Source organism: Rhinolophus ferrumequinum, chromosome 23, assembly GCF_004115265.2.
Source record: "Rhinolophus ferrumequinum isolate MPI-CBG mRhiFer1 chromosome 23, mRhiFer1_v1.p, whole genome shotgun sequence".
NCBI classification, from domain to species: domain Eukaryota; kingdom Metazoa; phylum Chordata; class Mammalia; order Chiroptera; family Rhinolophidae; genus Rhinolophus; species Rhinolophus ferrumequinum.
This window is the reverse complement of record NC_046306.1, coordinates 15,445,661-15,457,284: the sequence shown is the minus strand read 5'-3', so window position 1 is coordinate 15,457,284 and position 11,624 is coordinate 15,445,661. Positions and strand designations below refer to the sequence as shown.

Here is an 11,624-nt window from a genome sequence, read left to right as displayed (position 1 = left end):
TGCGGTTTGTCTCCTCCTGCAGTTCTGAGTGCATTGCAGGCTTTCTCCTGCCTGTTAGGTTCCCTCAGGTGCCTATTTTCTTCTCTCTGTCCTTTTTTTATTTTCCAGAACTTCAATATAAGTTTTATTAAGTTCCCATTTCCCCCCCCAGCTTTATTGTGGTATAATTGACAGATTTAAAAAGTTGTATATATTTCAGGTGTACAATATGAAGTTTTGGTGTAAGTATACACTGTGAAATGACTATCACAATCCAACTAACACATCCTTCACCTCATACAGTTACCTTTTTTTTTTCCTGGTGACAACACTTAAGATCAATTCTCTTAACAAATTTCAAGTACACAATATAGTATTATTAACTACAGTCATGTTGTTGTACATTAGCTCCCCAGGATTTACTCATCCTGCATAACTGAAACTCTGTACTCTTTGATCAATATGTCCCCCTCCCCCGGCCCTCCCTCTTCTTCCCCACCCCTGGCAATCACCACGCTACTCTCTGCTTCTATGAGTTTGCCTATTTTAGATTCCACATATAAATGAAATCATGCAGTATTCGTCTTTCTGTGTCTGGTTTATTTCACTCAGCATAATGTCCTCTGGGTCCATCCACATTCCTGCAAATGGCAGAATTGCCTTCTTTTTAGAGGCTGAATAATATTCCATTATATATATGGAATACATTTTCTTTAATCATTCATCTGAAATCATTCCAAGTCTCTTTTCCAACCACAACGGAATGAAACTGGAAATCAGTTTAACAATAAGGAAATGGGAAGACTCACAAACGCGTGGAAAGTGAACAGCAAGCACACTCTTGAACAACTATTGCGTCAAATAGGAAATCAAAAGGAAATTTAAAAAAATATCTTGAGACAAACGAAAATGAAAACACCGCATACCAAAACTTATGGGATGCCGCAAAAGCAGGGCTAAGAGAGTTTATCCTTTTGCCTTCTTGCAGCTCTAGTCACCCTCAAGGCTCAGGTCCAGCTGACAGGCTGGCTCGTGCCCTGTGGTACCCCAGAAGGGAGTGTTCTGGGTCCCCATCTCCCAGGGACAATGTGGGCGGTGGGTTGTACGGATCCTCCCAGGACCACCCAAGACTGCTAACCCAGCTCTCTAGTGGACCCCTGTGCCAAGCTCTCTCCTGAACCTAGTAGATGTGATTGCTGCCCACGGCTCTGTCTGCCGCTGGTTGCTACTGTCTGGCCAGCCCTCTCATTCCAGAGGCTCTGCCCAATCCGCCAGGGCTGCTTCTGGCTGACCCTGGAGCTCTGCGCCCGTCGCACGTTTGGAGTTGGGAAACAGGGCAGCCCTGACCCAGAAGGTTTAGTCGAAGAAAGATTCTCGGGTTTCATGGCTGTTGAAGCCATGACTGGGATCAATCATCTCATTCAGGGTTACACAGATATCAGAAAACAAAAAGATAGCAGCAAAGGGGAATTGACTTGAATAAAACTGAAGGAAGTGTGAGGGGTTCTGCGCATCTTTTGGTTCTAATAATCATGAACTTTTGCGAGGAAAGGAAAGGACCTCAAAGCTCTCGGTTCTGTTCTTGGCACAACATGAGGAACCCACTAAAAGAGCTCTCCCAGCCTTTGGAAGCGGGGCGCCGATGAAGTGGGCAGGGCGCAAGGACATTTTTTTAAGACACCTGCAGCTTCAATGGACCGTGTTCACACGCCGTCAGACCACGGGAAATGGTAGTAAATGGTTCTTCTCAACCTGCAGGCTATCGGTGGGTGCACTCGATTGCCCTGTTTCCAAATTCGGATCTATCTTTTGTTTGAAATTTATTTACCACATGGTTAAGTGTCATGGGAATTTTTTCTAAAGAGCTTCAAAGTGAAACTATAGGCATTTTCTTTGTCTTGAAAAGCCAACAGAGATCATCATCTGAGAGAAATTATGGACATTGCGAAGCCACTTGGGACAGAGTGGATAAATTATGCCAAAAAAACAATTCCTAAGGACTTCAAAGTTGAAAAATATTTCTTTCGAAAGAGAAGAATTTCTGAAATAAAATAAATGGTGGCAATTCGAATCATGCACTTCTGCTTTGCCAGAAGAAAAGTACTAAGTTAATATCTATTCTACAGGATGGTCCCAAGGTTACCCGATGTAAATTTACCCTTTCCTAGAAGAGACCATGACAAAGTGAAACAAAATTTTGAAACCACCCCATTCAGACAGAATATTTAATAAAGAGACATGGTCAAACACATGCAACTTTTACTCCCACAATTCAGAGCGTGTTTCATGAAACTCCAAAAGCACAATCTGCATCAGCCTAACTGATCTTGGCGTTTTGGTGATGCCGCAACCATCACCACCCTGCTCCATCGTCTCAGCTATCATACATGGCAGTGCAGAAAGCTCATTTTCTACTCTTTTCTACTCTTTGTGAACTGGAAAGCCACTTTTGCTGCCCTGCCTGGCATGAGGGACGTTCTGACTCTGAGGGCTGCCAAGTAGGACACATCAAAACAGTGAAAACTTCCTCAGTCCTTACTTTCTCCAGCCAATGGGAACACCCTGAATTCATTAGCTCATTCAGTCTTCAAGCAACCCTTAGGGAGGGGATTACTGCCTCGTTTCTCAGGTGAGGAAAATGAGGCTTGGCGAGGTTGAGTTGCCAAGGCCATATAGCAAGTGAAGACACAAACTCAAAGCCCCAGTCCCCAAAGCCAGGATAATCACTGTGTTATTTGTAACCACACAGATGAAGAGCTAATGCCCCTGTGACATCACGGGGTCGTCTGCATTAGCTGATGTTAAAATGCACTACTACTTTCATCTCTAAGAATGTTTCGTTTCAGGAGGTATAATGTGTTCTATGTGTATTTCTGGATGATTAGACACTCGTGTAGTTATGAAGCTGTCTACTAAGTAGGGCTGGCCGTGGAATGTCTTCTCTGTTGTTGGGAGGACATAAAGAACATGCATTAGAGTGAAATGTTATGAAACAATTCCTCGGTCATTAAAAAACAAGTTGTCCCAGCTAAACAAACTGTGGAATACGTATACACTGGAATAGTACTCAGCGACGAAAAGGAGCTCAGTATTGATGCATGTTGCCAAACAGATGAATCCCAAAAGCCTCATGCTGGGTCAAGTATGCCAGACAGAAAAGAATACATACTGTATGGTTTTATCTATATGAAATCCTAGAAAAGAGAAACCCTATTAGTTTGTTAGGACTGCCACAGACTGGGGCATGGGGAGGGGTCTTAAACAAGAGAAATTTATTTTCTCACAGTTTTGGAGGCTACAAGTTCAAGATCAAGGTATGGGCAGGCTTGATTTCTCCTGAGGCCTCTCCCCTTGGCTTGTGGATGGCTGTCTTCTCCCTGTGTCCTTCCATAGTCTTTCCTCTATGCCTGTGGGTATCTGTGTCCTAATCTCTTCTCATAAGGACACCAGTCATGTGGGATTAGGGCCTACGCCTCTGACGTCATTTTTACCTTAATCCCCTCTTAAAGTTCCTCTCCAAATACAGTCACATTCTAAGATCCTGGGGTTAGGACTTCAACATAGGAAGTTTGGGAGAACACAATTCAACCCATAATACCTAGTCTACAGTGAAAATAACCAGAACAGTGACTGCTTCTCGGAGTGGGGGGTGGAGATTGATTGCGAAGGACCACAGTGAACTTTCTGGCATTGATGGTAAATTGTACATGGTGACAAGGGTTTGGGTTACACAGGTATCATGGCAACCACAGGGTTGTGAAACTTACTGGAATACTATACTTAAGACTTGTGCATTTCATTGTATGTTCATTTTACTTCCAAGAAAACCAGCAACAGGGCAATCGGGTGGCTCAGGTGGTTGGAGTGCTGTGCTCACAACACCGAAGCCGCCGGTTCGATTCCCACATGGGCCAGTGAGCTGTGTTCTCCACAACTAGACTGAGAACAATGGCTTGAACGAGTTGGGAGAAGGGCGGGGGTGGGGGAAGAAAACCAGAAACAAATATTAAACTCTAGTTAATGATATGTATGCATAGTGTTTAGGGGTGAAGTGTAGTGATGCCTGTGACTTGCTTTTGAATTGATTGATCGGTGACTAGGTGGACAGATACAGCTGCATGTTAACAACGGCAGAATCGAAGTGGTGGGTTGATGTGGGCATTCATTGTACAATTCTCCCACCATTTCTGTATGTTTGAAATTTTTCATCATAAAATGTTGGGGGTGGGGGAAATTATTTTAAAAATTAAAATTTCTACTTGAAAACGTTAGCCAGACATTTCTCATAAAGCCTCTTCACTGCTAGTTCAAGGTCCACTCATAGAGGGAATGACCATGAGCCTTGCCAAGTCATTTGTGAGTCGGTGCCTCACAGTGTTTAGCTCCAGGACACCTGTGTCCAGGGAGAAAGGTAGGAAGACAATTCAGGGAGAGGTTGGAGGGTGCTAGGGAGCTCCAGGGACAAGCTAAGGTCGCAGTCTCGGTGTTGGCAGGTGGGTCAGAATCCAGGGCAGTCCAAGACCTGTTTTCTTCAGCCATGATAGAGTGATTAGGCTCAGTGCGGGTGTCGGGGTGGGCAGGTGAATGACATGGAGTCGGCAGCACACAGCAGGCACACAAGTGCTGAAGACATATTTAGTGGAGGTGGAGAGAAGCCTTCCCCAGACGTACTCCTCAGGAGACAGGGCACTTGCCTGTCCGGCGGGGAGAGCCTGCCTCTGTCTCTGCCCGAGCCCACCCCTGGCCTGGCCTGAGATACCTTGAGAAATGGGCCCAGGAGAGGCTGCCTGGTCTCTGGGTTCCTGGACAGCCAGGGTGAGGGCGTCTTGCCACATTTTTAGGAGAGAGCACATCCAAAACAATTTCTTTTTCTAAAAACTCAGCGTTAACGGGTTCCAGATGTCCGTTTGTTATATAATGGGGTTTGTTTTAATAGCGTCAACTTCCAGATGTGCAGCCTGGAATCAAGAAGCCCACTGGCTCCCTGGGGACACCGTGAGCCAAGCCGAGAGCTGCCCGGGGGAGAGAGGCAGACATACGTGCACATCAGGAATGGGAGAGGAGCTGATGGTGCCATCCTGCTGCCCACTGGGTCACTCACCTGCCCAGCAGCTGTCCTCTGCCTGGGGCAGCCGGGAGGGGGTTTCAGCCTCCTGTCGGTCAGTCCTAACTCTGAGCAGGGGCTCCCAGGGGACAATCACAGAATGGCAGCCTGAGGGGCATGTGCGTGGGAATCGGGTTGTACCAGTGCTGCTGGGTGACCTCGGTTAGGTGTCTCGGCCTTGCTGATCCTCGCTGTGGTCGGATGTAAAGCAGATTAAGACCATTCCACCTCTAAGGGTCACTGTGAGGAGGGCAGCGAGGTGAGGGGTACAGAGGTATTAGGAAGACTTGGGTCCGTCCCCTTGGTCAATGGAAGGCCTGGGCCCTGGGGATCCGGCACACTCCTGATGCCGCCCTGCCAAGCTGGGAAGTCCCTGGGCAGCACAGACGATATTTTCCATGGAACACTGGAAAAGCCACGGTGGAGCGCTCAGCACCTCTTCCACCCTTGCTCCATGCGGTGGCCATGTGGTGCCAACATATAGAACAGTCTTCCCTTTGCAGAGCCAAAGGGGGCCCCGGGGTGACCCCCAGCTGCTCAGAGTCTGCTGTCTGCAGCTTTGCTGAGCGCATTCCCTTGCTCTTCTACTTGGTGGCCCTCAGGTATGGCAGGACAATGACCAAGTGTCCTGATCCTCCTCTCAGGTGGCTGCAGCTATAACATCCGATGGATTAAAAGGAAGGTGCCCTGAGGAGGGAGGTTCAAGGTGATGAACGAGAAAGGTCACAGAACCTAAACGTAGTCATAGGAGACAGACACGTCCTTACCCCCAACAGGAACACTCACTACCGAAAAGAAGATAACTGTCCCCCAATTCGTCCATAGAAACAATGCAGTTCCAGCAAAATCCCACTCAAACTGGGAGTTTGGAGGGGGAGGATACAATACAGAGTTGACATGGAAAATAAGTGTAGACTGATTATTGTTATGGACCGGATGTATGTGTTCCCCCAAATTCCTATGCTGAAATCCTAACCCTTACCACGCTGGTACTAGGAGGTGGGGTCTTTGGGAGGTGATGAGAAAGCAGGGCAGAGCCCTCAGGAATGGGATGGGTGCCCTCGTGGAAGAGACCCCAGAGAGCTCTTCTCGCCCCTTCTCTGGCACGTGAGGACACAGTGAGAAGTTGGCAGTCTACCACCCAGAAGAGAGTCTTCACCAGAACCCAATGGTGGTACCACCCTGACCTCGGACTTCTAGCCTCCAGAACCATGAGAAAGAAATTTCTGTTGTTGAAGCACCCCAGTCTGTGGTCCTTTGTTATGGCAGCCCAAAGGGACTAAGGAAGTCATGATATATCCAAGAATGAAGAACAATAAGGGAAGTCTTACCCTCCCAGCTGTTAAAACATATGGTGCAATTCTCATGCTTTAAACAGTATGGTATGAGCACCAGAACAGCAGAGAGATAAATGGTATAGAAAATTGAAACTCCAGAAATAGACCCATCTACAGATGAGAATGTGGGATGTGGTAAAGAGATGCATTTCAAACTCAAGCAAATAGCAAATTGTACCTTGGGGGGCAAGGGACTTGGTGTGGGAGGGTAGTGAAAGAGGAAGCTTAGTTTTCATTTTGTATCTTTGAGGATTGTTTGACTTTTCCAACCTTATATATGCATTACTCTGTTTTTCAAATGCCAACATGTTTTGTTTTTTTTTAAATATGGAACACTTCACGAATTTGTGTGTCATCCTTGCACAGGGGCCATGCTAATCTTCTCTGTATCGTTCCAATTTTAGTATATGTGCCGCTGAAGCGAGCACCCAACATGTTTTTATGTTGATATGTTACCTAGAGATTTCTCCAGTGTACGTCTTCGCGCTTAAGAGAAACCTAATAGGTTTTACACTATTACTAATAAAAGGATATGAAACAAACTGTTGATGGCGTTATCTTGGGGATGTGGGCCCCGGGAGGGTTTTCACCTTCTACACCATATAGTTCCATGACATTTGGACTACTTTTTCTTCCTTTTTTTCTCTCTGTCTCTATGTCTCTGTCTGCTTGCCTGTCTGTCTGTCTGTCTGCCTCTCGATTGCAAGCATGACTTTAACATAGAAAAGAGTAGGAATGAATTTTGAACAAAATAAACAAACGAGTACAGAAATGATGGATTACTCACTAAACGAGGCTGAGCAACTGGCTAACAATTTGGAAAAAATAAAGTTAGATTCCTACCTTACACCAAAATAACCTCAGATGGCTTAAAGACTGAAAATGTTAGAAGGAAAACCATAAAAGAATCCTAAAACACATACAATTTTAGAATAGGCAACAATTTTCTAAGAGGGCATTAAATGAACAGACTGATGGATTTGATAACAAAAATATATAAGGCTCTTCCTTTCCATCAACACAAAATAAAATAAAGGTCAAACTTCCAAAAACAAGAAAAAGAAAAGAAATGACAAGATGGCTATGTAACAAAGAATCACATTTTCAATATATATAGAGCTCTTACAAAAATTCCCGCCCCTGGTTTTTTTCCAAAGCCAAGAATAGAGAGGAGTTGGACCACAAGGAACCCTGAGTTTCTTCGGGCACGGCTGAGGGTGGAGGGGGAGCTGCCCAGACGGTTCAGAACAGGAGCAGAGAGCTCCGTGGGGCAGCTCCCAGGCCAGGGCTGGGTACCCTCCATGTGGCAGGGGTTCCCCCGTCTCCCTGGCACCCACCATCCTGTCTGGTGCCAGCTCTTTCTTCAGCCAGACACATGGCCTGACCAGCACATCTAACATTTCCCCATTCCTTCACACACACGAGGCACTTCCCATTTCCATGACTTTTTGCAAATGCTGGTCTCTCCGCCTGGCTCACCCTCTCTCATCAGTATCAGAAAAAAAATCCAGCTGCTCCTTCCTTGAAGGCTCAGCTCAAATGTCCAGTTCTGCAACACCATCTTTGATGCACCCAGCCCCCGCAAGGGACTTCCCTCAGGTTCCTGCAGTACCTGCCATCATGCTACCACTCAACCGCACTTATCTTCTTACCTGCTAGATCTGGGCACCTCGAGACAGGGGTCTCCGAGGGCTCCCCTCCCCTGCTCCAGGTCTGAAGTGGGGCAGTGTTCGCCCATAGCATATGGACAAACAAATTGTACTGTAAGTGACAGAGCAGAGCACGTGAGCTGACCCTCCCACGCTTGCTGGTTGAGCTTCAGTCAATTGGTTCCTAAAAACATATAATTTCATCGGTCACAAGTTATTTGACTATTGTGCAATTATGAGAAATACATTAAAAGAGATGTGCCAAGTTACAGTCAGAGCAAAAGACAGAAACGCACCAAGAGGCAGTGGTATCTGAATGCACTTGAACTATGGCCATAGCTGAGTCCCCCACGGCCTGTGAGGCAGCCGTCCACACCCTTGAGATATGCACGGTCAGGGAGGGGCGGGCAGGGAGGGGTGGGGGAGCAAGAGCTGCAATAGTCACGTTCCCAAGTTTGGTGGTGACACAAAGAAGGAAGTGATGTCTGTGCCTGAAGGATGAGTATAGCTCTCGGGGCAGATGTGGGGGATGTGTGATGCTTGAGGCCCCCTAACAGCGTGCAGTGTGGCCATCAGGATGTGAGCCCACAGGCAGATGTTTTTGTCTCTTGGTTCATCCCTAAATGTCCAGCATCTAGAACAGAGTCTGGTACACAGTAGGTCTTCAGTAAATACGTGCTGACTAAATGATGAATGAGCCCAGGAACAGTGTCTGGAGAAGGTGCCGGGGTCACCCCTGGAGGGTCTCCCTAGGCTGAACACTCTTGAGTTAGAAAACAGGGCTGTTCTCCCTGGAAGTTTGGCCTGTAGAGGACGCAGCTCTGAGGGAACAGAGGTGAGGCTGGGTCTGGGGCAGGGGATGTGGGGAGGTGAGAGTTGCCTCCAGAACGTGATGAGGAAGCTCAGAGGGCACTGGGCACCTGCAGGCCCCCCACAGGTGGGAGGAAGGGGCGAAAGGGAGGCGGGGTGTTCCAGAGATGGCAGCCCCGGGACTGGGCCTGGGCTCCACCTTCCTCCCTGGGACAACAGGATGCTGTATCGGCCATGCCCAGAGAAGAGGTGTGTACAAAGAGAAGGCCCCTGTGTGTTGTGGGCTCAGTAAGGAGGATTTGCCTCCCTGCTCCGAGCACTGTAACGGGCTCACATGTAGGACTTACAAAGTCAGGTCCGTTCTCAGTCACACAGCTCGCAAGTGCCAGAGCAGGGCTGAATCTCACATCTTTGTAATTCCAGAGACTGACCTTTTTTCACTCTGCTGAAAAACAAGCAAGGTCATTGGTACAAGACAGGCGTGGTATTGGGGCCAGAGCTGGGTCTTAGTCTGGGTCAGCGTAGCACCAGGGTTGGGGTCAGAACCACGGTCGTTCTGAGGACAGAGACAGACCAGGGCCCAGGGGCAGAGCGGCCAGGCCCAGGAACAACTGGCTTTCTGGCCTCTGTGCCGCCAGCCAGAGACAGTGTCCGGAGTTGGTGGCAGCGCCTGCCGGAGCCCCCAGCTCCCTCAATCCCCATCCCTGACCCCACCTGACCTTCCTCCCTGGGGTGAGGAACTGGCCTGGCCCTTAGCCTGGAGGAGGCTGCAGCTGCGCCCACAGTCCTGGTCCCAGCAGACAAAGGCGCTTTCTTTCCCAGCACAAGGTCTCGATTGCATGTTGCCCTGGATCCAAAAGCTCCTACAAAAAAAGTGGTTCCCTCCCAGGGTGTGTATGTGTTTGTGTGTGTGTGTGTAAGCATGTTTTAGCATGAGTGACCACCTAGGTATATGTCTGTATACACCAGCACATACCTATGCATGCTTACACACCTATGTATCTGTGTAGCCACTTCTGTACCCAGGTGCTTTTGGGTGTGTGTGTACGTTTCATGTGTGTGTCCACCTCTGCTGCCTCTGGCTGTGCACCCCCCGTTCTTCCCACCCCGGCTGCTGCTCTGGTGTGCAAGGCCTCTTCAAGTCGTCCCTTTCTTCTCGACCGCCCCCTACCCCCAACCCCCGCCTCTGCGTTTGTCTGAGAACAACCTGGCCCCTTTCAGCTCTGGGAGGAAGACAGGTTTGTACAGCTTGCCTTGGCCCATACACTTTCCAAAAGTTCCCTGGCTCCCAGCCGAACTCTTTACAAAAAGGCTCATGGGGAGTAGGCTAACAGGAAGGTGGGGACCCTGTAGAGGGGGCTCAGGACCCCCGCTCCAAGCCCCAAGATGAAATGGAACATCACTCAGCGGCGCTTCAGCCAGAAAGGGGCTCTGTGTCCCGAGGCTGAGCTCAGTCTGAGGACCTCCCCCCACCCAAGGAGGGGACACAGCATCTCCAGGTCTCATGCCCAGGGGAGCAGAGCTGGGAGGGACTGAGCACAGGGAAGGTGAGGCCCAGGCAGGTGCTTCAGGCCATTCAGAGAGCTGAGCCCCTTCCGGGCATTGTGCTGCCCCTGACCCTGGCGACCCATCCATGGAGAGCGCTGGGTCTGCCCACCTTCAGTGAGGTGGGTGCTGCTGCCAGTCTCACAGCCTCCCAGGAGACTCCGAGGCACGGCTGCCTCAGAGCCCAAAGCCTCCAGACTCCAAATCAGAAAGTCAGTGTTTGAGCAGCGCTGATCTCAGGCAGCAGGTTTTACCCAGCACCCACCTGACTTGGGCTGTGGGGCCCTCTGGCTGCTTTCCGCCAGCCCCCTGAGGCACAGGGGTGAGGGCTTTCCACACCTCTCTCCTCCCAGATATCCGGGGCTCCACCTCTAAGGGCACAAGGGTCTTGCAGGTGTCCTAGGATGTTGGAAGGACTGTCCAATGGGGTAAGAAGATCTGATCCCAAGTGAAGCTCAAGGGGACAGGTGGTAGCCATTCTCACTGGTCTGTCCATGGGACATGGGAGCTGCTGGTGAAGGAGGTGACATAGTCTGATGAGGAGGGCAGGCCCGTGGGCACAGTGGGCGCTGGAATGAACAGAATGTTCCAGAAGCCGGTTCCTTCCAATCCCCACACCCCCCACCAACTGTTCCCTCACCTCTCCCTTCCAGGAATCCTTTTCTAGACTGGGAGAGACGGTAGTGCAAAGCTTTGCTCTTACCTGTCATGTTATATCCAGGCCAGGGGCTTCTTGGGAAACTCAAAAACCAGACAGAGACTCTTGCCTTTTTTTTTTTTCTTCTTCAGGGCTCACTGCCCCTGAGAGATGAGCACAGACTGGCTGACGGGCTGAAAGGGAGAGTGGACGCAAAGGGTATAAGGAATAACTAAAAGCTAAAAAACACAAGGTCAGCATTTCCAGCACACTACGCCACCACCACTGGCTCTGCAGAGAGAGTACCACTTTGCAGGGACGTTTCATCTTTTACCCCAGGCCCCTTACAGAGGCGGGGCGGGGGCGGGGGAGCTGGGCCGCTGGGGTCTGGCAGTGGAACATGGCCCCAGCCCCTTGGGTCTGTTGTAGGTTCTGGGTTGTACACTGACTGTGCTGTTGGAGGGGGCCCCAAATCCTCCTGCCCACGCAGTCCAGGGTAGGGGGTTGCCTCTCCATCCCCTCCCTGAATGAGTTTTCGCTAACTGATCTGGGGGAAGGACGGA

The 11,624-nt window shown here is 49.4% G+C and overlaps 1 non-coding gene across 1 annotated transcript; it reads right to left on the bottom strand.

The window, feature by feature from the left end:
• Nucleotides 1-6,741: 6,741 nt before the first annotated feature.
• Nucleotides 6,742-6,848, bottom strand: LOC117016347 (U6 spliceosomal RNA). Its single transcript, XR_004421873.1, has one exon. It is a non-coding gene; the product is annotated as a U6 spliceosomal RNA (small nuclear RNA).
• Between the last annotated feature and the right edge of the window lie 4,776 nt (nt 6,849-11,624).